General features: G+C 33.1%; 1 protein-coding gene and 1 long non-coding RNA gene across 2 annotated transcripts in view; one reads left to right on the forward strand and one right to left on the reverse strand.

Annotated features, from left to right (window-relative positions):
• LOC118152883 (uncharacterized) overlaps positions 1–6,703 on the forward strand; it is a 35,528-nt gene extending 28,825 nt beyond the window's left edge. Inside the window, exon 5 of the long non-coding RNA XR_004741858.3 lies at positions 6,617–6,703. This is a non-coding gene — a long non-coding RNA (uncharacterized LOC118152883). The remainder of the gene's footprint in view (positions 1–6,616) is intronic.
• The window catches only part of EYS (EGF-like photoreceptor maintenance factor), a 1,911,700-nt gene that overhangs the window by 801,833 nt on the left and 1,087,038 nt on the right, over positions 1–22,829 (reverse strand). The window lies entirely within an intron of this gene.

Below are 22,829 nucleotides of genomic sequence, written 5' to 3' on the forward strand. Positions count from 1 at the left end.
AGAGAAAGCAAAAAGAGAATGAAACAAAACACAGCTGTAAAATGGTAATGATATATCCATTTTTGAGAAATATAACACTGTAGAAAACTAAAACCATATCTATTCTAATGAGACAGTTTCTTTAGTACAGCAACAAGAAAACAATGAACATAATTTGGTATTAATATCCATTTAAAATGTACATTAAAATGTTACTTATGTCCTAATAAAATTATCAGTCGAGTGTCCATATAAGTATTTTAGAACTAAAGGAAGAGAAAAAAACTGATATTAGTTCTTATATTTTTTCATTTCTGATTTTAAATCTATAAGGATATATTAAATGTGGGCTACTATAAATAATTTTAGTTTTATAATTCTTATGTGTGCTTTCTAGCAAGTATATGTTTATATATATCATTTTTAAAAACTGTGCAATATGCCTCTGTACTACTAGATTGTAAAGGTGTATCTACAGTATAATAATAATTTTTTACTTATATCAATACATATTTTTTGAGTATTTACTACGCGTAAGTGGTAGAAGTCAAAAACAATAGGAATATAAAAGTAGTTCTAGGCCTCAAGGAATATGACCAATTAGTCATACCTTAGTTTTTGTAGAATAAATATTACAGAATCTAAATCTAATATCATATATGAACCCAGGTCCCAGTTGAACAAAATACTTCAAACCAGTTGAAGGAAACATGGGATATTCTACATTTAATTACCCATGTTACCTCTACGTTCAACTCAATTGAGTTCTGTGCAGTTCATATTTGACTAAATTTGGTTTTAAATACATGAAATTGTTGGGTTGTTTTCACCTATCTTTGAAAAAGAATGGGAGATTTTTTAGGTAATACAATGCTTTAAAAAATCTCTTCTGATAATTCAATATTAATGTATTTACCAGAAGAATTTTCAAATACCCTTTATTTGGTCAAATCCCAAGCTAGAGGTAGGAAGTCAAGCAAATCTAACAGCAAGTGTACTTGCTTGGCTCAGCCAAACTTAGTCTTCAGAATCACCCCCGATACTACAATCATACAACTCTGTGCTGATTGGTGTATTCTCTCTACCTGGAAAGCATTCACAAAATCAAAAAGTGATGTAATTGTTTACAAAGTGCTATTGTGGTTGGCACTATGGGACACCTAGGTTACTTTGTTGTAATAGACTATTGTTATAATGAAATTAAACAGATGAGTATTCACTATTATTTATAAGACACTCTACTATATGCAATTGAAATACATAATTGACCAAGAAATGATCTCGAAACCAAATCTGGGAAAATTCTCTTGTATAAATAACTTTAGAACAAGGAAGTCTGATAATGTTAATAATAAAAATAGAGTATATATGAATTAATTCTAGAAATAACTAGAATTATTTATTTTATCCAAACCAGAGAGTGATTGCCTCTATCATCTCTGCAATTGCTATGACTAATTAAGTCACAGAAAGAACATGTTTATTTGTTAAGAATGAACTGAAATTATTTAGTAAATTCCATGTTCCATTATGCTACAGTTTTATGAGAATCCTTCATAGAATATATATAATTTGTTATAATTATTTGTTTCAACGAAAAATAATTTCTAAAAAAAAACAAATTAGCTGCTTAAATATTCTTCAGTGAAAAGTAAACACAGTAGAGGGAACATGAAGTTAGCATGTTAAAGCTTCAACCCTTTGTCATTGTATCCACGGCAAAGTGTACAGGCTTTGGAATTATGCTTCAAATATTTAACCTTTCTGTGCTACTTTGTAATAGGAGAATAAAACCCAGAGTTGTTAGGAGAGGTAACAGGTTAATACTCATAAAATGATTTGTATAGTAAACTCTTAGTAACTACTTGATATTATTAAATCTACTTCTATATGATATAATACTTTAATTTGTTTCTTAGCATTTTAGAGCACATTTTTCATTATATTATGATGAAAACTCCAACTTTGAATGCTTTAGTTGGAGAAGAATGATGAAAAAGTGCTGTCTTACAGAAAAACAAAATAAGTATGAAAAACCCAGCTTTCTGTTCTTTAGTTTTCAGTACTCACATACTGCTTTCTAATACATTTATTAGAGATTATAGATTAGAGAACTAGCAATGTAAGAAAATATGTTCACAGGTTTTACTAAAATGTATAATATATCATTGTATACAGACCATAAAAATATAAAATCTAACTTCAAAATATTTTCTTGCTAAGTGAATTTTAACTGTGGTTAAGAGGCTTTCAAATTCAAATTTATTAAACCCTAGTCTCTAGCAGTCAGGTAATTCAGCTTTTATTTTTTGTATACACTTGTGTAACTGTGATGTGTTGACTATACATATCAGTATGCATATTTTCAAAATGTAAATAAATCCATTTACTATTTATTCAAAATAGAAAAAAAATGACAAAGTTGGAAATATAAAAATCTACTATAGATTTTATACTAAAATCTTAATTTTAATATAAAATCTACTAATTTCTTATTTTTATTTTAGATACTTGTTAATGTAATGTTTCTACTATCATCTTAGACTGATAGACTGTTGTCATTAATACATTAAAATTCTCATATTTTTAAAAGAAACTTACTTCATCATAAAGCATAACATGAACCACTTCTTTCCTCATTAGAATGTTCAGGAGTTGGCATCTAACATTACATATTTTTCTATACTTCTGGTTACCTATTGTGGAGCTCTTTACAAAGGTTGTCTCCTTTCAGAATTCATGATTAATCTTTCGAGGACACAGGCTTCATGAAGCGGCCTCATAAATGAATAACATAATGATAGTGACTCAAGCACACTTTGGCATAGTCTGAAAAGGCAGTCTTCCAGCAAAGCAATTAATGTCAGAACTAATTTAGTTCTCAGAGAATTTTATTAATGATTAGAATGTTTATTCATTTAAAAAACTCTGTCACTCTACAGCATGAACTGAAATTGTGAATTAAGAAGTGAGCAACAGGTATCCTTCCTTTTCATGAAAGTAGAAATCTAGGGTCCAGACTGAATTGCGGTGTAGGGAACCTGGGCCATGTAAGACCACTGCCTCGAGTGAGAATAGAATACACTAAACCTGAAAATGAACCATCAACAGTTAATAAATACTGAGCACCTACCACCTACCAAGCACAACACCATATGTTTTAACAGTTTTCCTCAAGTAAAATATTTTCTTTTAGTGACTAAATGGTTGTAAAATATGTCATGGTAGTTAAAAGACAGAAGGCAATATCTGTTTAATTTTTTCATACAAATCAATATTTTACAATACACATTGAAAGCAATTTTTATCATCAGTAAGAGCAAATTCTTATAACTCAGAGTCCAAATATTCATGCTTTTAATTTCTTTGTGATTAATGATGACAGAAACCTCTGATGTGTGGTACGTGTATCTTTCCAGCATTCAAATCAAGATGTGGATGCTTCAAGTCAGAAGATTACAAGGAATATTAATATAAGGCCTTTTTGAAATTCAACACAGTGCCATAAAATGTGTAGTATTACAAGAAATGAAGTAACTAGACAGATGAAAGATTTATAAATACTGAAAAAGCAACAGTACTTCTGAATTTTTTTCAGTATATTAATGACTAAAATGTTGGGAACTGTGATGCACATTAACCACAGACAAATGGACAGAGCTTGAAAGATTAAAAAAGTATTTTAAAACTTCTGTATGAAGCACCAGTTCTTATTACATATAAAACTACATATTTTGTTTTAGTTACGCATATTATGTGGTAATACTATTAAAAAAGAGGAAAACTTAAATATATCAACCCAACAAACACTAAAATCAACAGAAGATTTTAGTTTTAAACATTGTATAAAATCTACAAAAACCCAGTAATTTTCCCACCATTGAACTAATTATTTATTGGGTTAAAATGACCAATATTAACTAATGTTTGGAGGAAAAGGATGGTGTGGATAATAATAATAATCAGAATATCATCAAACGTCAAGGTGCTTTGAATGGGGTCCATGTCATTGCTTGCAGACAACTATATCCGCCAGCTTACAGAGCAATTTAAATGTTAAACCTAATTTAACATTTAAAGAATATTACATTTGCACATAAAGCTTTGTTATCCTAAAATGAAAAGTAACAAACCACAACTCCTTATGGAGTATTTCTCACAGAATCTTATCCTAGAAAAAAAAAGATCTTTAAACTTTCTCAAAAAATATATTTACTTGATAGAAATTTGATTTTTCAAATTATTATTTCCTTATCTGGCAAGTTTCAATTCTAATAGACATTTTCAAATTTTCAGAAATATTATGACTTATCCCAGAGAATACTATGAACATATCTGAAATTTTATTTACACTTTATGCAAATAATAGCTAACAGAAAATATTTATTTCTTTGTGCCGGTACTGGTCTAGATACTTTTTACAGTCTCAATTTTAATGGCTATTATAATATTCATAAACTACCTTATAAAATAAGTACATTATTCTCTCTTTACAGATGAGTAAACGGAGACACAGAGAGTGCTAAACTATGTTGCCTGAGACAATTGTAGTGTTTCAAAGACATAACTCATAAGCAGAGCTTATACCCTTAAACTCTTAGAAGCTATATTATAATGGTGACTCTATAATGCAGGATTCTTATAAAAGCAAATTTATCATTCTGTCTGTTAGTGTCATCATGCAAGAAAATAGGATAAAATTAATACTTAATCATTAAGCATACACTTAAATAACACATGCTATTCCTTGTTCTAAATACTTTAGATATATTAATTCTTTTAATGCCAAGAGATTTTAATCATAGAACTTCAGGCCTGGAATGTATGGCACTCTTACTTTATGAGAACTCTATAGCTAAAAGAAAACAAGCAACATCCAGAAAAATGTTAACTTAGATATTGGAGGACTACTAACATTTTTATATTACTTATTTTACTATAGATATAGCCTATATCTTTTGTCAATAATACATCAATTTATTAGTTACATAAAAGGGTGTGTAATTGCTACATCAGCAAAGAGAAAATGGAAAATATGAAAGGTAAATTTTCCAAAGGTCATGAATATAATTTTTAAATAGGACCAATGCCTGAAGTCCATGTATTCATAACCATATCTTAAGGATTTCTGCAGAGTATTATTAAATACTTACATACATTTGTAGACATTTTTGTTTCACAGTCATTTTTAAGAACTTGTTGTGTGCCCAAAACTATGCTAGGCAATTTTAACACAAAAGAAAATACGGTCCTTGGCTTATATATGGAACCATCTGAAGTCATGCTGGTCCTGTGTTTTTTTTTTTCTATTTAGCATTTGTCTTGGACAAGAGTGTCCTAATTTGGATGATAAATTATGTTGCCACCCTACCAAAACATTCTTGGTTTTAATCATGATAAAGACAAGGAATTACATAATTGACTTTCTCAAATATTAGTTGGAAGAAGATACAAGATGCTGAGGTCGTGGGGAAGAACAATTAACTTTATCCAAGGAGTTACTTTGGAGATCTACAGCAGGAATAGAGGCTTACAAATGGAATTGGAATCCATCAGGTGGATAAGGTGATGACAGACACGAGGAAGTAATGTAGAGAGAAGCAAATAAATTAGTTCAGATAGCAGACAGCAGAGATAGAGTAAAATGAGAGTGCTATGAGTCAAATTGAATTTTTCAGTCAGTGCCTTCTCTGCTTTAAGCTAATTTCTACAGGCTAAAGATACAATGATGAAATTGAGAGAACTTCTTCTGTCTGCTAGTGTCGTAATGCATGCAAATTCAAAAGCACTGAAAGGAGTCTGAACGTAAAATATGAATAAACTAGAACAGGACACCTGGAGTTTTCTTAAGTTTTAATTTCTATTAAAAATATTTTGCCATGTTAATTCATCCATGTCTAGAGGAATACCTGGAGCACTGAGGAAAAAAAGTAGGAGAGGCATTTCTTCCTTATCATTTATAATTTTTATTTCTGATTCAGAAGCCTTTACTACTTAATAATAAACAGCTAATAAAGCAGCAAACTACAGCAGACATGACTCTAAACAAGAAGGAATATAAAAACCAAATAGCAGAGCTGCAAATCAAAATAATTAAATATAAGAAATCATCTAGAGGGACTTTCCAAAGCCCATAAAAAGGGAAAATCTGCTCATAGCTAGAAAAGGCAGGCAGAGTTATAAATAAGAACAGGCAAAAGCCAAACTATTGAGTATACTGCAAGTAAATAAAAGGCCAAAATTAAAAAGAAAAAGTCACTTTATAATAAAAATGTAGAAAATTTGGCTAAATGGAACAATGAATGCTCCATTAAAAAGAAATATTATTAAGTACTTTATATAGAGATGATCATTTTCACAATCTTGCCAACCTTCTGTAGTCTTACTAATCAGTAAGTCCCCTTCAGTTTCTACAAATATTCTCCTCCCTTTTTTAAAATGATTTACGAGGCCATGTTCTTTAATCCATTGTATTCTATCTTTACTGAGTTAGGTCTCAACATTCAGGCAGGAGTCAAGATCACAACAGGGTGACTGGAATAACTCCCCCTCTCCCTACACTTAATTTGACTATTTCTCCTAAATTAAGAACTACCAAGAGGCATTTACATAAAAGTATGTTTTTCCTTATTTTCAGAACCATCTTCTGCTCAATATATGGGTCTCAGACTGGGTACCAGGATATACAGGAACTCCAATTATTAAAAGGACCAACTGATCCTGTAGAAAGGTACTGTTTCAGCTTATTTTCTGAGACACATGGCTAACAGTATCTTCACTAGAACATAGTAGAGTTGTATAATTGTCTGATTCACAAAGTGCTAGAAAAACTCACATGTCACAAGGATGATTTGCTGCATTATATGTGTAAAATTCAACTTCTGAACGGCATATATTTCTGTCCATCTTACTTTCATTGTCCCAAGAGGGGAAATTGACTCTCATCTGGTCTCCTGGGTCTGATTTCATTTCTCCTCAAACCATTCTCCACAGAGCAGCAGCTAAAGCTGTTTTTTAACGCAATCTGATTATGGCACTTACATGATTAAAAGTTTTATGAGTTCATTATTTTCTATACCATAAAGTCTAAATACCTTACATGTATTCTCAGACTTTCGCCACCTACTTTCTCTGAGGCATCTTTCCTGGTTTCCCAGGCAAAATGTATTGCACCCAAGACTGTATTCTTCATATAATGTATATTACTTGGTTTTACAATTTTTTTTTACAAACAAACAGGAGCCCAGAAGTAGATGGACACAGTGTGATTGCAAGAACAACAAACCCACTGACAAGAGCAGGGTTAGCAAAAGAGTAGGAGGCAGAACTGATACACAAAATAGAACAAAAGTATAGGAGAAGAGGTAGTAGAAGCAGATTATACTGAAAAGTGTAGGTCGAGGGGTGATATACTAAATTTATGTGTATGTAAAATCTCATAATGAGTAAGTGTGATAGATTCACAGGCAAACCAGTTTGGAAGTATCCCATTAATCCAGGCATGTTATAATAACCTGGATTGAGATTTGGAAGTGTGAATGTAATAGAGTGATTGATGAGGGTGTTCTGATTATTTGTTTGTTTTCAGAAATAATAAATCTTAGTAACTATCTTGACAAAAGGAAGTAAGAAGAAAGATGAATAAAAGCCATGGTAAATTTCTGAGGCTGAGTAAACGAAAAGAGTGGTAATGACAGGCATATAGACAAGGGCACTGGGAAGTGAGTTTATTTCAAGTCTGGGTATAGATGGAGTGAAGAGTAAGGAAAACCAATCAAGTTTTCAAACTTCCATATTGGGTATAGTTAGAGTGAATGATAAAGTAAATAAAAAACCAGACTCACTTTAATTAGATGCTTACATTCTCTATTTTGATTTGTGGCAGTTTTCTACCATCTCTGTTCTCTATGAAGATCATCAATCAGTATTTTTTGTATAAATAGCTATTGTTAGTATTTTTAAAAATTATGTACTGCTGTATGTGATTTACATATTTTAACTTGTCAAATGCTCACAATACCCTATAAAAGAGTTAATAAATTATTATTATATAATTTTATAGATAAGAACAGGGAAGTACAGAGAATCAAATAGCTTAGCCAAGGTAACAAAGCTAGTAAGTCCTGGAGACAATTTTTGAACCCAAGAATCTTCTCCACTTATCTACTGGTATATAGGTTGATTATACCAAATAGTTTAGTATAAACAAGTCACATCTATTCTACCTCTTTTAGCTCCTACATACTCATGTTTTAAAATTTTACTTTAAGTTCTAGGATACATGTGCGGAACATGCAGGTTTGTTACATAGGTACACATGTGCCATGGTGGTGTGCTGCACCTATCAACCTGTCATCTAGGTTTTAAGCTCGGCATGAGTTAGGTATTTGTTCGAATGACCTCCCTTTTTCTCCCTTCTCCTCCCTTTCACTGACAGGCCCCAGTGTGTGATGTTTCCCTCCCTGTATCCATGTTTTCTCATTGTTCACCTCCCACTTATGAAAGAGAACATGCGATGTGTTACTTTGCTGAGGCTGATGGTTTTCAGCTTCATCCATGTCCCTGCAAATGACATGAACTCATCCTTTTTTAATGACTTCATAGTATTTTATGGTGTATATGTGCCACATTTTCTTTATCCAGTCTGTGGCTGACAGGCATTTGGGTTGGTTCCAAGTCTTTGCTATTTTGAATAGTGCTGCAATAAACGTATGTGTACATGTGGCTTTATAGTAGAATCATTATCTGCTCTCCAAGCACAGAGACTGTGTCATACTATTTCATGTCTCTTAGCTTTTCATATAATAATTCAACTGAACAGAAAATTCCCATGGCTAACTAGAAAACTACTAATCAGCTTTTATGCTTGTAAAGCATACTGTGGTTGTCAACAACTGTCTGGGCCTGATTTTGTTTTTATTTGTTTTAAATCTAGACATTTGGAGACTTGCTGCTATGGCATTCCTGTGCAATTGAGTGTACTCAAGAAATTCAGGACTGAGACTTTTGCACTGTTTTAGTGTCCTGGCTTAATTGTTTATTTTGGTCAAGCCCGAATGATCTGCTCATAAACCATCTCTGATTTGTCTTCTTTGAGGCTTCTTTATTCTTCCTACTTAAAGCTCTTAGTACTACCTGCAAATCCACCTGGCCTCAGAGAGCTTTAAAGTTCCTTAGTTGCATCTCCCTTATCAAAATGTTTATGTCTCTGATTTTCAGAACTGTACTTTTGCTACATAAGTTATGTTAATAAGATAAACAAATCCCTGCTCCTGAGTAAATGAGATATGGTGCTATTTCTTGTCGTTTGATCATCTGCTTAGCACATCAACAATGCCATTCTCATTGAAGACACCTTTGGAAAGTTATTATGCTACAAGAAATAGTCATTTTGGTCTACTGCAAAGTAACTTTTGTTGTGGACATTACTACAAGTAGACAACACTCTACTTTTTGATAAAAAGGGCTTAAAAATCAAGTGAATGAAATAAATTATATGGAGTAAAATTAGTTATGATGAAAACAAATGGAATAAAATGACAAAAACAAGTAAATAGAACTGTTAGCTAAATATAATCTTTTTTTCAGATTTCCTCTCCTGCCCCAGAATATCCTGTATACAGATATAGTTTTGAGTTTTCCTAATTTTTACCTAATTACAAATTAAAATAAATTAGCCAAAATTGTAGCAAATGTATTTAGTTGCCTTTATTAGTCAAAAGGTGAGTCAGTTTTTTACTATCTTCAAGTTTTTAAATAAATATTTACAGTACATGAAGATACATGTGAACTAACAACATTCAACTGTTTCCTTTGAAGCTTGTATACGAAGATAAATTAGCCAGAATATAAAACAACATTTGAACTTGAATCTCTAGTGGCCTCAGACACAGGTTGCCCCAAAACTGAAGCTTGACCTTGATTTAGGCAGCTCTGTGGTCCCTACAGTGAGCTGATAGCTAAGGGCTTTATGCAGCAGCTTTTGCAGCAGCTGTGAGAGTTCGAATTTCTTTCCTAACGGGGAATTTAGGAACCACAAAATGACCACCACACTAATTCTTTCAAAATTATAAATGGCAAAATCTACTAAAGTTTCACGTAATAATCTATTCAAAGTTACATATATTTCAATATTTTTTATTTTAAAATGATATGTTTCCATAACATATAATCATAGTTTTTCAATATTTCTGAATATTCAAAATATTTGGATAAAATATTAAAATAACTGCATTTACATTTGTAAATTTTATTAATTTTGAAGGACCATAATTTTCCTGCTTTATGATACATACCTGTTTGTTGTTAGACAAGCTTCTAGGAACAACAATTTTATGTCTGCTCCAGGTTCAAAATCTCCATAATATAAATATAAAGCCTCTTTTAGACTGACATTTAGTCATTTCTAAATATTTGCAGATTTAAGGACAGGCTCAGAATTTCTAATGGAATAATTTTATTTATTCTTGTTAATCAAATTTCTTGATTTTAAAAGGCTACATCACACATTCAAATAATGCACATTTTTGAGAAAAAGAATTGTGTAGGTTTGGCAAAATAATTCTGTGTCAATTAAATACCAATGGTATTTAAAATATCTTCAATATGTATATCAGAAGGACATTGTGTTATTAAGTTAATTATATTGATTAAACCTGGTTTATTATGCTTCACCAAGCATTTCCTCCTCGCAATGAATTAGCAAAAGATGCATAAACATTTTAAATCGAGATTCAGAGTGTGGTAAATTGTTACCACAGAGCCTAAATGGATTATTTTATGTTCTCAGAGCATCCATCAGGAAGAAAACTGTTCTAGAAAACCAATGTGATTGTGTCAAGAAGATGGGACTAAATTGACCATGGCAAGGTTTAGTCAGTGTTTTTGGCTGTTGTCATTATTGATTGCATAACATTGATTATGTTAACTGCAGAGCTCCAATTTACTTATTAAGTTTGCTAAAATAACAGATTGACTTTGGCACAATTTCTTTTTATTTGAGTTGTTTAGGTACATTCTACTTGCCATCATTTTGGAAGAATTTTTTAAAAGAACTCTAGAATTCCTCTTCCTCATCTTAAAATCTAGGTTTTTTAACTTTTTATTTACTAATTTAATTGCTCAGCAATTTAGAAAAACCCAGTCATTGGCATCCTATGATTAAGTACCTTATTTCCTGAGAAGGAATAGCACAGGGTATTGTGTGTTTTCTATAAATAATATTCAATGTAAGTGAAACAGACAAGCAAATGGCTATTCCATTTACCTTGTGGTATTTTGAGCTGTTAAATACCAAAATAAGTAATGATATCTAAAAATATGGAAAAATAACAAATCATTAGGGTAGATTCAACATAAAAAGCATAAACAAAAATTGTTATGGTTTCTTTCTGTGATGCAGTTCCATATTTTATACTATTTTAAATATATATGATACATACACACATATATGTATGTATTTATCTTAGATAATTAAAAAATAAAACAAGGTTTTGAGAAAATCCTCATAAAAAAAGATTAACATGTTAATCAGGGAAAATGAATACCTATTAACTGAAGATGCCATTTTGGGAAGGAAGGAATAGGCCTTGATTTAGGGTTTCTTGCTTCAAGGTGCTACTCAAAGATACCCAAACTTTGGATAAAAGAAGTTTGGACAAATTTTAAGGAAGAAAAACCAGATAAACATCATTAGTCACTAATGAGAAGATTATGAGGATAAATGCAAAGGTCTAGGTTTTCCTGGCATATGCGTGCAGTGACTTAACATTAACAATAATGGGCAGGAGAGCTTCCTTGGCATAAAAGGATAAGAAAGCAAAAGTCTAACAGGTACTTCACCTCCACTATGTATGACCGTGAGGACACTGGCACCAGACTCTCAGGGTGCCAGAGTGGCTCCTGCATGCACTAGTTCTGGAACTTGGGCAAATTACTTAACCATTGTGCCTCAATTGCCTCGTTTACAAAGTAGTGATAACATAGCACCAATCTCATAGGGCTGTCACAGATGTCAAATGAGTAAATACATGTCAAGTACTTATAGCAATGCCATACGCGCATTAGCTGTAATTATTACATTTATGTTTCTTTTATATTTGTGTTAATGGCCCCCTTGTGATATCAGTGGGTATATAAGAATGAGTGACAAGACTAAAGATTTAAAAGAAATGACCGAACCAGACAGAGGCTGTTTTTTTTTTTTAAGGTGGACCATCAATTTCTTGTATGTTAGCAATGTACTCATTTTCAAAGTAATCCTTTTCTATTTATAGATCTATTTTCCTTTGAAAAAGTCACATTAATTTTTATATTAGGAATAAATCAATTTTATTCAATTTTATCTTCTATTGACAGGTTTTTTTTAATCTTGTGCTGGACTCTTGGAGGAAAACTATAACATAAATTCATCCATCAATAATCTTTGAAACCAAAAATTATATTTGGTTAAAATGAAATCAGTTTAAAATAGATGCCTGATATCTGTACATCATAGGAATTTAAAATTATTGCGAGAACAAAGGTAGCAAGAAATATCCTTATAGCACAGCAAAGCATAGTTTCTCCTGTTGTAAGTCTGAGCTGTTTTAGCCTCTTAACAGCAGTGTAAGTTCTTAATGATCTGATACTGTTTTTAGATGAGCTTAACTTCCTTCCTCTTTCCAAAACAAGTTGCCATAACTATCTCCTTTAGACTACTGATGTTATTTTATTATCATGAGCTTAAAATATTCAGTTATTTCTATCAAGACAAAACATACATCCTCTCAAAATTTGTATATTTCCTTTTTATATGTTTTATGTAATTTAATAGTCAATATGAAATCATTTTACATAGTAAGCCAATTTTGTCACATATCTATGGAAACATCTGGCAGTTACATTCTCTTGGCAGGTACATTAGTCAGTTCAAAGACAGAGCGTCCTTGGGATGTATTTTCTAATGCTGAAGAAGCTGGCTTGATTTGAAGAAAAAAAATCCACGTCAAATCATTCTTTCAGAGCTTTATGTTATAAAACTCTGGGGGATATGAATCAATGATTACTTACTCCTAGGTAAATGTGATGATGGTTTTTGAGAAAAATCTTGTTTTTAGGCTTTTTAAAATCTGCTTATATGAAATTAAAGTGTTCTCCTGATTGTTAATAATAATTTCTCAGGAGAGATTTGATGGGTTTACAGGTAACTCCCCTAGCCAGGTATCTGAGTCAAAGCTACAGATTCAGCTCTCTAACTCTTGTAATGCATGTATATCCAAACTGATAGCTTGGCTACCTCACATTTGTCCTGAAACAGCAGCATGGGGCACTAATGCCAGAAACGCCCACAATGTAGAGAATGGCCTTGGCTCTGAATCCTAAAATTTAATAGAGGAAGCTGAGGGCTGATAAGACTTGGCTCTGTGTCCACATCTGTCTCATGTCGAACTGTAATCCCTACATGTCATGGGAAGGACCTGGTGGGAGGTAATGGAATCCTGGGGTAAGACCTCTCCCTTGATGTACTCATGATAGACACTGAGTTCTCACAGTGTCTAAAATTGATTTATTCCTAATATAAAACTTAAGATCTGATGTTTTACAAGTGGCACATGCCCCTTTGCTCCTCTCTCCTGCCCCATCACAGTAAGACATGACTTGCTTCCCCTTTACCTTCCACCATGATTTTAAGTTTCCTGAGGGTTCCCAACCATACTTCTGTACAGCCTGTTGATCTGTAGGTCAACTAAACCCTTTTTCTTTATAAATTACACAGTCTCAGGTAGTTCCTTATAGCAGTGTGAGAACAGACTAAAAGAAGGGCCCTGATATCCTTCTCTTCCACCTGATACATTGTGTTCTAGCCTTATGGCTGATTAGATCTCTGAAATGGTACATTCTTGAAATTCATTATCTCAGCCCTGAGAATGATCATCATCCTTGCTTTTATCATTATTCCCTCAAATTTCAGAGGACTCATAAACTTAGGATATTTGAAAATCACCCTAACATTTTAAGAAAGCTTACCAATGACACTTCTGTTATGATGCTGAATTGTCCAAATGTAAGAACCCATCTGACAATGTTTTGCTAGCATGAAGAAAAATAATTTTCTTGAAGAGTGTTAATTTTTTGTTCATTTGTTTATCAAAGAAATATTGACCAACTACCATATGGGCCAGAGTCTGTGCTGGATGCCAGATATTCACTACCACTCCCAGAAAACTCACTGTCAAGTCATGGAAAGAGAGAGGAAAAGTTGACGCTATTAGGAGCCAGTGAAGACTGGGAGACTCAGGAAGAAGTCTACAGCAAGAAGTGGCATTTGGCGAAGTGTTTAATCGTAAGTAAATATTTATATGTAGAAGAACAGGAAAGGGCCTTAGGGACAGATATTAGAGCTTTGGCAGCAGCACAGATGTGAAAAGTAAACAGTGGGAAAAGGTATGTGTAGTTAAGAGGGAGAAGTTCAATGTGGCTAGTAAGAAAAACTAGCAGGAGCTGAGGTTGAAAAGGATCTCTCAGGGTAGGTCATAAAAACTTGGGATGCTAAGATCCATTCTAAGTTTTACTCTGTGGAACAAGAAAGGTCTATAATGAACTTAAAGTTAAGGTGAATAACACAGTCAGATTTATGAGATGACTGTTAGTGAATTTCTTAATGGAATAGACTGTTATCGTGCTTTGAAAATTCCTGTACTACCAGGATGTAGAACAGATTCAAACAAATAGCATATGCTTAATTACTATCTGTTGACTTGAATGCTTAGTTAGGAGGCTGCTGCAAGAGGCTAGGGGTGGAGATGAAGAATAATGTTGGAGTTGAGATATATTTTACCATTGATTCCTCTTTTGGATATTGACATTCCCATAACTTTTTCCTCCTCTTCCTGAAGGCCGGGAAATTCAGAGTTATACAATAATTATATGTGGTCCTCACAGTTGGCATGCATGCTTCTTCCTTTTTATGGCTTTTATTTTCTGTTTCAATTATATTGATGTTAACTCTTTTGTAGCTTTTATCCTAAGCAACCTCAAATGTTTCATAAATATGAGTGTAAATGAACTCATATTTATTTGACAACTTTTAGGTTAACACTGCTTATGTATTTCAGGCTTATTCAAATGGAAATGACCTTAAAAGATCCTCACAGTCAGAGGCTCACCCTCAATGATACACCCCCTTGAGGAGGCTTGCAGCACACTCAGGAGTGCAAGTCTTATTTTTGAAACCTCAGTGGCCAAATCAATTCTCCTTGTTATGTCCACTTGTCTTTTTATTCTTTGTGGTTTCAGAAATATTCAAGCATTGAATTGTCATATGTAGGGATAATTTCTAAATGCAGCTTTAAAAAAGGATATACATAATCAATCAAACTCTTTGGCCTTCTGGGATTTTTTCCCAACTCTAAGAATCTAAATATTAAAGGAAATCCATGAACAATTTCAGTCTGCACCATGAACTATAATCACATTTGGGAGGCCGAGACGGGTGGATCACAAGGTCAAGAGATCGAGACCATCCTGGTCAACATGGTGAAACCCCATCTCTACTAAAAATACAAAAAATTATCTGGACATGGTGGCACGTGCCTGTAATCCCAGCTACTCGGGAGGCTGAGGCAGGAGAATTGCCTGAACCCAGGAGGCAGAGGTTGCAGTGAGCCGAGATTGTGCCATTGCACTCCAGCCTGGGTAACAAGAGCGAAACTCCATCTCAAAAAAAAAACAAAAAAAACTTCAATTATATAATTTCAACGCTTATGATCTAAACTTGCTTTGGGGTACAATAGAAATAACTGATAAATAATGACCTCAAGCGTTATTTGGCATGGTTGAAGTCACCTCACTATGCTGGTACACTTGAGAATCATAGCTATGCAGGAGTCTATGGCCAGTTGAAATAAGTGACAGCTTTGAAATCAGACAATGTGGTCCTTTCAACACCACCTTTGCAACTTAGTCACATATAATTGGGAAAGTCATGCAATCTCCCCAAAATCTTCTTTCTCATCTATAAGACAGAAATTATTCCCTCATAGAATTATGAAAATTAAAAAAAACATAAATACAAGTATCTCAATACAGTATAGTTTATAAAATTGTATTTTACATGGATGTAAGTAAATTATAGAAATTCTGGTTATGGGACTTTACATTTAACCATCGGTAAAATTATTGCAAAATTAGTATCTTCATTCTGAGAGACACATATTTTATAACTCTATGCCCACTATTCATTTCTCCTGTATTAAATTTGGCTGACAAAGTTGAATTTTTTTAAAATGTCTGATTGAAGATCAACTATTTCCTAAATGGGATAATTTAATAATAAAACTGAGTTAGTTCTAATCTAACATTAAAGGAAGAAACATGTATGGTTATGCTTTGGATGGAACAAATATTTGTTATTCACAATTGAAATTCACTTTAGTTTTAGCACAATAATATTTAATAATGTATTAATCCTTCATAGCACTTTGCTGAGGAGTGAAAATCTCATCAAAGGTTGAGTTCAATGTAGCTTAACTTCCTAGCTTTTCATGATTTAAAACTGCCTTACCTAATAAATACTAGAGGAGTTCTCCAGTTTTAATAAGTAAAAATAAAATATGTATATACATTATTTTCAGATTATAATTATCAAGGGCTTCTGTCATATATTACTTTTAATTTTGAATTAATTCTAGTTTCTTAATGTAATTTTTTTTAGTGTTTCAAAATAGAATGAACAATGTCACGATTATTTTATTTATTTTTTTGTCATGATTATTTTAGTAATTTTATTTTATTACTGAATTTTTCTTGTTTTGACAATCAAAGTAAGGATTTGCTGTATTTTGTCTATGATTTCTCTTTAATTCCAAATTATTTTTATACGGCTGAAATTACAAAGGGAGGTATGTTTTTGGTGACAGAATCTTGTATATATATAAAGTCACAAAACCAAACACCAGCTATCTAAAGTCCCATGGCTTAGCACTACAGACCTAGACACACATGAACAACACTCAAATTTGTTCTGAATGTTCTCTATTTACCTACCCAACCCTTAAATGAAGAAGCTAGTGTTGATTTTCTATTTTCTAAATTTGTGATGTGAAAGCTCTAAAACATTTGATCTACAATGATTTCTGTGTCTGATAAGCAACAATTCACTAGGAGTCCATTTAATATAACTCAGACCACATAGGAGAACAAAAAGCATATTGACTGCTTTTTGTTAAATCTCACAGTGGTTAGGCTTTCTGACACACAGCATGAGTTAACTGAAGGAACCTTAATAATGACTGCATATTGGAAAGAAAGATTCCTATTTTCTTTCTATAAACGTTAAGTTAGTCTAAGAATCAATGCATCCAAAATGTTATTTAATACATCAAAATGTTTACTAGGAAAAAGTGGATAAAGATTGGAATTTGTTCTGTTGATTATTCACAAGTTTTATAGGCAAAGAGAAAAATGTGTGCTGTCAGATTTGCAGAGCAAAATGACTTCTAATTATAACAGGTTTCAAAATATAATGAACACATATAAATTTCCATAGATTGGACTTCTAAATCACTTCATTGTAACTTAAAATTTAACTAATTATTTGGGAAAGTTTAACTAATTATATAAAAAACATGGCAATTGTTTTTCTCTCTAACTTGGTTATTTGCTTGCTGCTGGATGTTGGTAATCTAATCATGTATTTCTCTTATCCTCTGTTATGTTTTTAACCCTGCTTTGAACCCCAAGAGACAAAAAGTCATCCAAGTATTGGTTCTATTATAGTACTAGTTTCCTGAAAAAGCTGGATAGCACTATTGAAGATCACAGTTCTGTCTCTGACCTACCACCTTTAATTCACAATAACCAGGATCACTGCATTCCATCTACCTTCAAGTTGAAGGTAGAGAGGCTGGAAAATGCACTGACCTCATAATTCATCTCACCTCTGCTGTACAAACTGCCCAAGAGGACGGCTTGTTCAGGAAGAGGAAGTCGTTCTGCCTAGAGACTGAAAGCATTAGGGCTGTTATATCTGAAGACTGTCAAGTCTAGGAGGAACTGAAAAAAATAAGAGTGTATGGCACATGTAAGCACTGACCTGTATCATAAGGGAATGGAGGGCAATGAATACCACAATCTCATTAATTTTACCTGCCTTTGTGGAGGAACAAATATTAACATGGACAATGAAGTGGAAGCTGAAAAAATTCTATTCCATTTTTCTCTTGCTCTTCAACAACTAATGAGGAGAGGAGTCAAAGTATCCTAGAACATGGAGTGAAATTGCAGTAGCAGAAAGAAGCAAAATGACACCCACACCATACTCTCTCTTCTTGTCTCTATCTGAATAAGCATAATAATAAAACTATCTATATATGTATAATGTCTATATATATAATGTCTATATATAATGTATATATATAGTGATTCATGCATGCATGTGAGTCAAAACTATATATGCATTATGTATACACACATTATATATATAGTAAATATATGTTTGCCATTTGGGTATAGCAAACAAGAAACATTCATTTAATTTCTGCGAATATGAGTGTAAGGAATATAATATTAGAATTTGTTTATTGTTTGACAGATTTTATCTAATAACTTTGTTTTTATATTTAAAATTATCTCTTCCCTTGCAAACCTGACAAACCTGAACATATAATCGAAATTATATTCAGCTTCAACAAGAACACTGCCTTCTTTTCTTGTGATTTCTACCTTGCTTCATATAACAAGTGAAAGGCTGAATCCACAGCTGGTCTATTAGTTATTATGTTAGTTCAGTTAAGACTTAGCTCTTCCATCTGAATATGGAAAAATCTTTAGGATTTTATAAAAATCTGATACTGCAAATATTATCATAAAATGTTCAGTTAAATTAAACATTTTTGTGGTAAAATGGTACTGACAACCATCATCTTATTATCATAATATATTTGACAATAAATCAACCTCTAAAGGATTTTTCAATAGAAATAATATAAAACTGTTGTTTAAGCAGACTACCCATTTAAAAGTTGAGGAGAGAAGAAAATGAAGACTTCATGGCTCTTTTATATAATCAGGATGAAGCAATAATTTAAATAACACAAAAGTATTTATAAAAATTTATAGGTAATTTAAAAAACTGTCCATTCCCTATACATACATAATGTAACATAGAAAGGGCCATTCATCATATAAGGTATCTTTGAAAGCTGAAGAGGGAACAAAAAGCATTTTTTTTCTATTTTTTTATTATACTTTAAGTTCTGGGGTACATATGCAGATCGTGCAGGGTTGTAACATGGGTGTACACATGCCATGGTGGTTTGCTGCATCCATCCCCCTGTCATCTACATTAACTATTTCTCCTAATGTTATCCCTTCCCAATTATCTCACCTTCTGATATCCCTCCCCTAATCATCCCAATCCACAACAGGCCCCAGTGTGTGATATTCCCCTCCCACTGTTCATGTGTTCTCATTGTTCAAAATCCACTTATGAGTAAGAATATGCAGTGTTTGGTTTTCTGTTCTTGTGTCAGTTTGCTGAGAATGATGGTATCCAGATTCATCCATGTCCCCACAAAGGACATGAACTCATCCTTTTTTATGGCTGCATACTATTCCACGGTATATAGGTGCCACATTATCTTTATCCGGTCTCTCATTGATGGGCATTTGGGTTGGTTCCAAGTTGTTGCTATTGTAAATAGTGCCACAATGAACATACTTGTGCATCTTTCTTTATAATAGAATGATTTATAATACTTTGAGTCATATACTCAGTAATGGGATTGCTGGGTCAAATGGTAGTTCTATTTCTAGATCCTTGAGGAATTGCCACACTGTCTTCCACAATGGTTGAACTAACCTACACTCCCACCAACAATGTAAAAGCATTCTTATTTTTCCACATCCTCCCCAGCATCTGTTGTCTCCAGATTTTTTAATGATTGCCATTCTAACTGTCGTGAGATGGTATCTCAATGTGGTTTTGATTTGCATTTCTCTAATGACCAGTGACGATGAGCATTTTTTCATGTTTGTTGGCTGCATAAATGTCTTCTTTTGAAAAAACGTCTGTTCATATCCTTTGCCCACTTTTTGATGGGGTTCTTTTTTACTTGTAAATTTGGTTAAGTTATTTGTACACTCTGGATATTAGCCTTTTGTCAGATGGGTAGACTGCAAAAATTTTTTCCCATTCTGTTGGTTGCTGGTTCACTCTAATGACTGTTTCTTTTGCTGTGCAGAAGCTCTTTAGTTTAGTTATATCTCATTTGTCTATTTTGGCTTTTGTGGCCATTGCTTTTGGTGTTTTAGTCATGAAATCCTTGCCTATGCCTATGTCCTGAATGGTATTGCCTAGGTTTTCTTCCAGGATTTTTATGGTGTTAGGTCTTATGTTTAAAACTTTAATCCATCTAGAGTTAATTTTTGTATAGGGTAAAGAAAGGGGTCCAATTTCAGCTTTCTGCACATGGCTAGCCAGTTTTCCCAACACCACTTTTTAAACAGAGAATTCTTTCCCCATTACTTGTTTCTGTTAGGTTTGTCAAAGATCAGATGGTTGTAGATGTGTGACATTAATTCTGAGGCCTCTGTTCTGTTCCACTGGTCTATAACTCTGATTTGGTACCAATACCATGCTATTTTGATTATTGTAGCCTTCTAGTGTAGTTTAAAGTCAGGTGTCATGATGCCTCCAGATTTTTTTTTTGCTTTGGATTGTCTTGTCTATGCTGGTTCTTTTTTGGTTAGACAGGAAGTTTAAGGTGGTTTTTTCCAGTTCTGTGAAGAATGTCAATGGTAGCTTGATGGGGATAGCACTGAATCTATAAACTACTTTGGACAGTATGGCAATTTCCACAATATTGATTCTTCCTAACCATGAGCATGAAATGTTTTTCCATCTGTTTGTGTCTTCTCTTATTTCCTTGAGCAGTGGTTAAGTAGTTCTCCTTGAAGAGGTCTTTCACATCCCTTGTTAGTTGTATTTTAAATACATAGGTACCCAATACAGGAGCACTGAGATACATAAAGCAAGTTTTTAATGACCCAAAAAGAGACTTATACTCCCACACAATGATGGGGAGGTGACTTTAACACTTCACTGTCAATATTAGATCGAGACAGAGAATTAACAAGGATATTCAGGACTTGAATTCAAATCTGGACCAAGTGGACCTAATGGAGATCTACAGAATTCTCCACTCCAAATACACAGAATATATATTCTTCTCAGCACCACATCTCACTTACTCTAAAACTGACCACATAATTGGAAGTAAATCACTCCTCAGCAAATGCAAAAGACCAGAAATCATAACAACCAGTCTCTCCGATCACAGTGTAATCAAATTAGAACTCAGGATTAAGAAACTCAGGCAAAACTGCACAACTACATGGAATCTGAACAACCTGCCCCTGAATGACTACTGGATAAATAATGAAATGAATGCAGAAATAAAGATGTTCTTCAAAACCAATAAGAACAAAGACGGAATGTACCAGAATCTCTGGGATATATTTAAAGCAATGTCAAGAGGGAAACTTATAGCAATAAATGCCCACATGAGAAGAGAGGATAGATCTAAAATTGACACCCTATCATCACAATTAAAAGAACTAGAGAGGCAAGATCAAACAAATTCAAAAGCTAGCAGAAGACAAGAAATAACTAAGATCAGAGCTGAACTGAAAGAGATAAAGACACAAAAAACCGTTCAAAAAAATCAATGAATCCAGGATCTGTTTTTTCTGAAAAAATCAACAAAATAGGCTGCTATACAGAATAATAAAAAAGAAAAGAGAGAATAATCCAACAGATGCAATAAAAAATGATAAAGGGTGTATGACCACCAATTCTACAGAAATACAAACTACCATCAGAGATTACCACAAACACCTCTATACACATAAACCAGTAAATCTAGAAGAAATGGATAAATTCCTGGTCACTTAAACCCTCTCAAGACTAAACCAGGAAGAAGTAGAATCCCTGAACAGACTAATAACAAGGTATGAAGTTGACACAGCAATTAAAAGCCTACCAACCAAATAATATCCAGGACCAGACAGGTTCACAGCCAAATTTGACCAGACGTATGAAGAGCAGATGGTACCATTCTTTCTGAAACTATCCCAAACAATACAAAAAGAGTGAATCCTCCCTACCTCATTTTATGAGACCAACATCATCCTGATACCAAAACCTGGCAGAGACACAACTAAAAAAGAAAATTTCAGGCCAATATCCATGATAAACATTGATGTGAAAATCTTCAATAAAATACCGGCAAATCGAATCCAACAGCACACCAAGAATGTCTTTCAAAATAATAAAAGCTATTTATGACAAACCCACAGCCAATATCATACTGAATGGGCAAAAGCTGAAAGCATTTCGTTTGAAAACTGGCACTAGACAAGGGTGCCCTCTCTCACCATTCCTATTCAGTATCGTATTGTGTGGCCAGAGCAAACAGGCAAGACAAAGAAATAAAGGGTATTCAATTATGAAAAGAAGACGTCAAATTGTCTCTATTTTCAGACGACATGATTGCATATTTAGAAGACCCCATCTTCTCAGCCCAAAATTTACTTAAGATGATAAGCAACTTCAGCAAAGTCTCAGGATACAAAATCAATGTTCAAACATCACAAGCATTCCTACATACCAATAACAGAGAGCCTCATCAGTTTTAGCATAATTCAAATTGGTCTTCAAAGAAAGGCAGCAAATTTCCTTACTGTATCTTTAGGTTACAGACTGTGACCTCAGCTGCTTATTTTTATGCTTTTAGGCAGAGCTAGTACCTTTTCCTTGGTTCTTCTTTAGGCAGGTTTTTGCCAACTTCTTTGAACAGATCAACAAAATA

This window comes from Callithrix jacchus, chromosome 4, assembly GCF_049354715.1.
Source record: "Callithrix jacchus isolate 240 chromosome 4, calJac240_pri, whole genome shotgun sequence".
Classification (NCBI taxonomy): domain Eukaryota; kingdom Metazoa; phylum Chordata; class Mammalia; order Primates; family Cebidae; genus Callithrix; species Callithrix jacchus.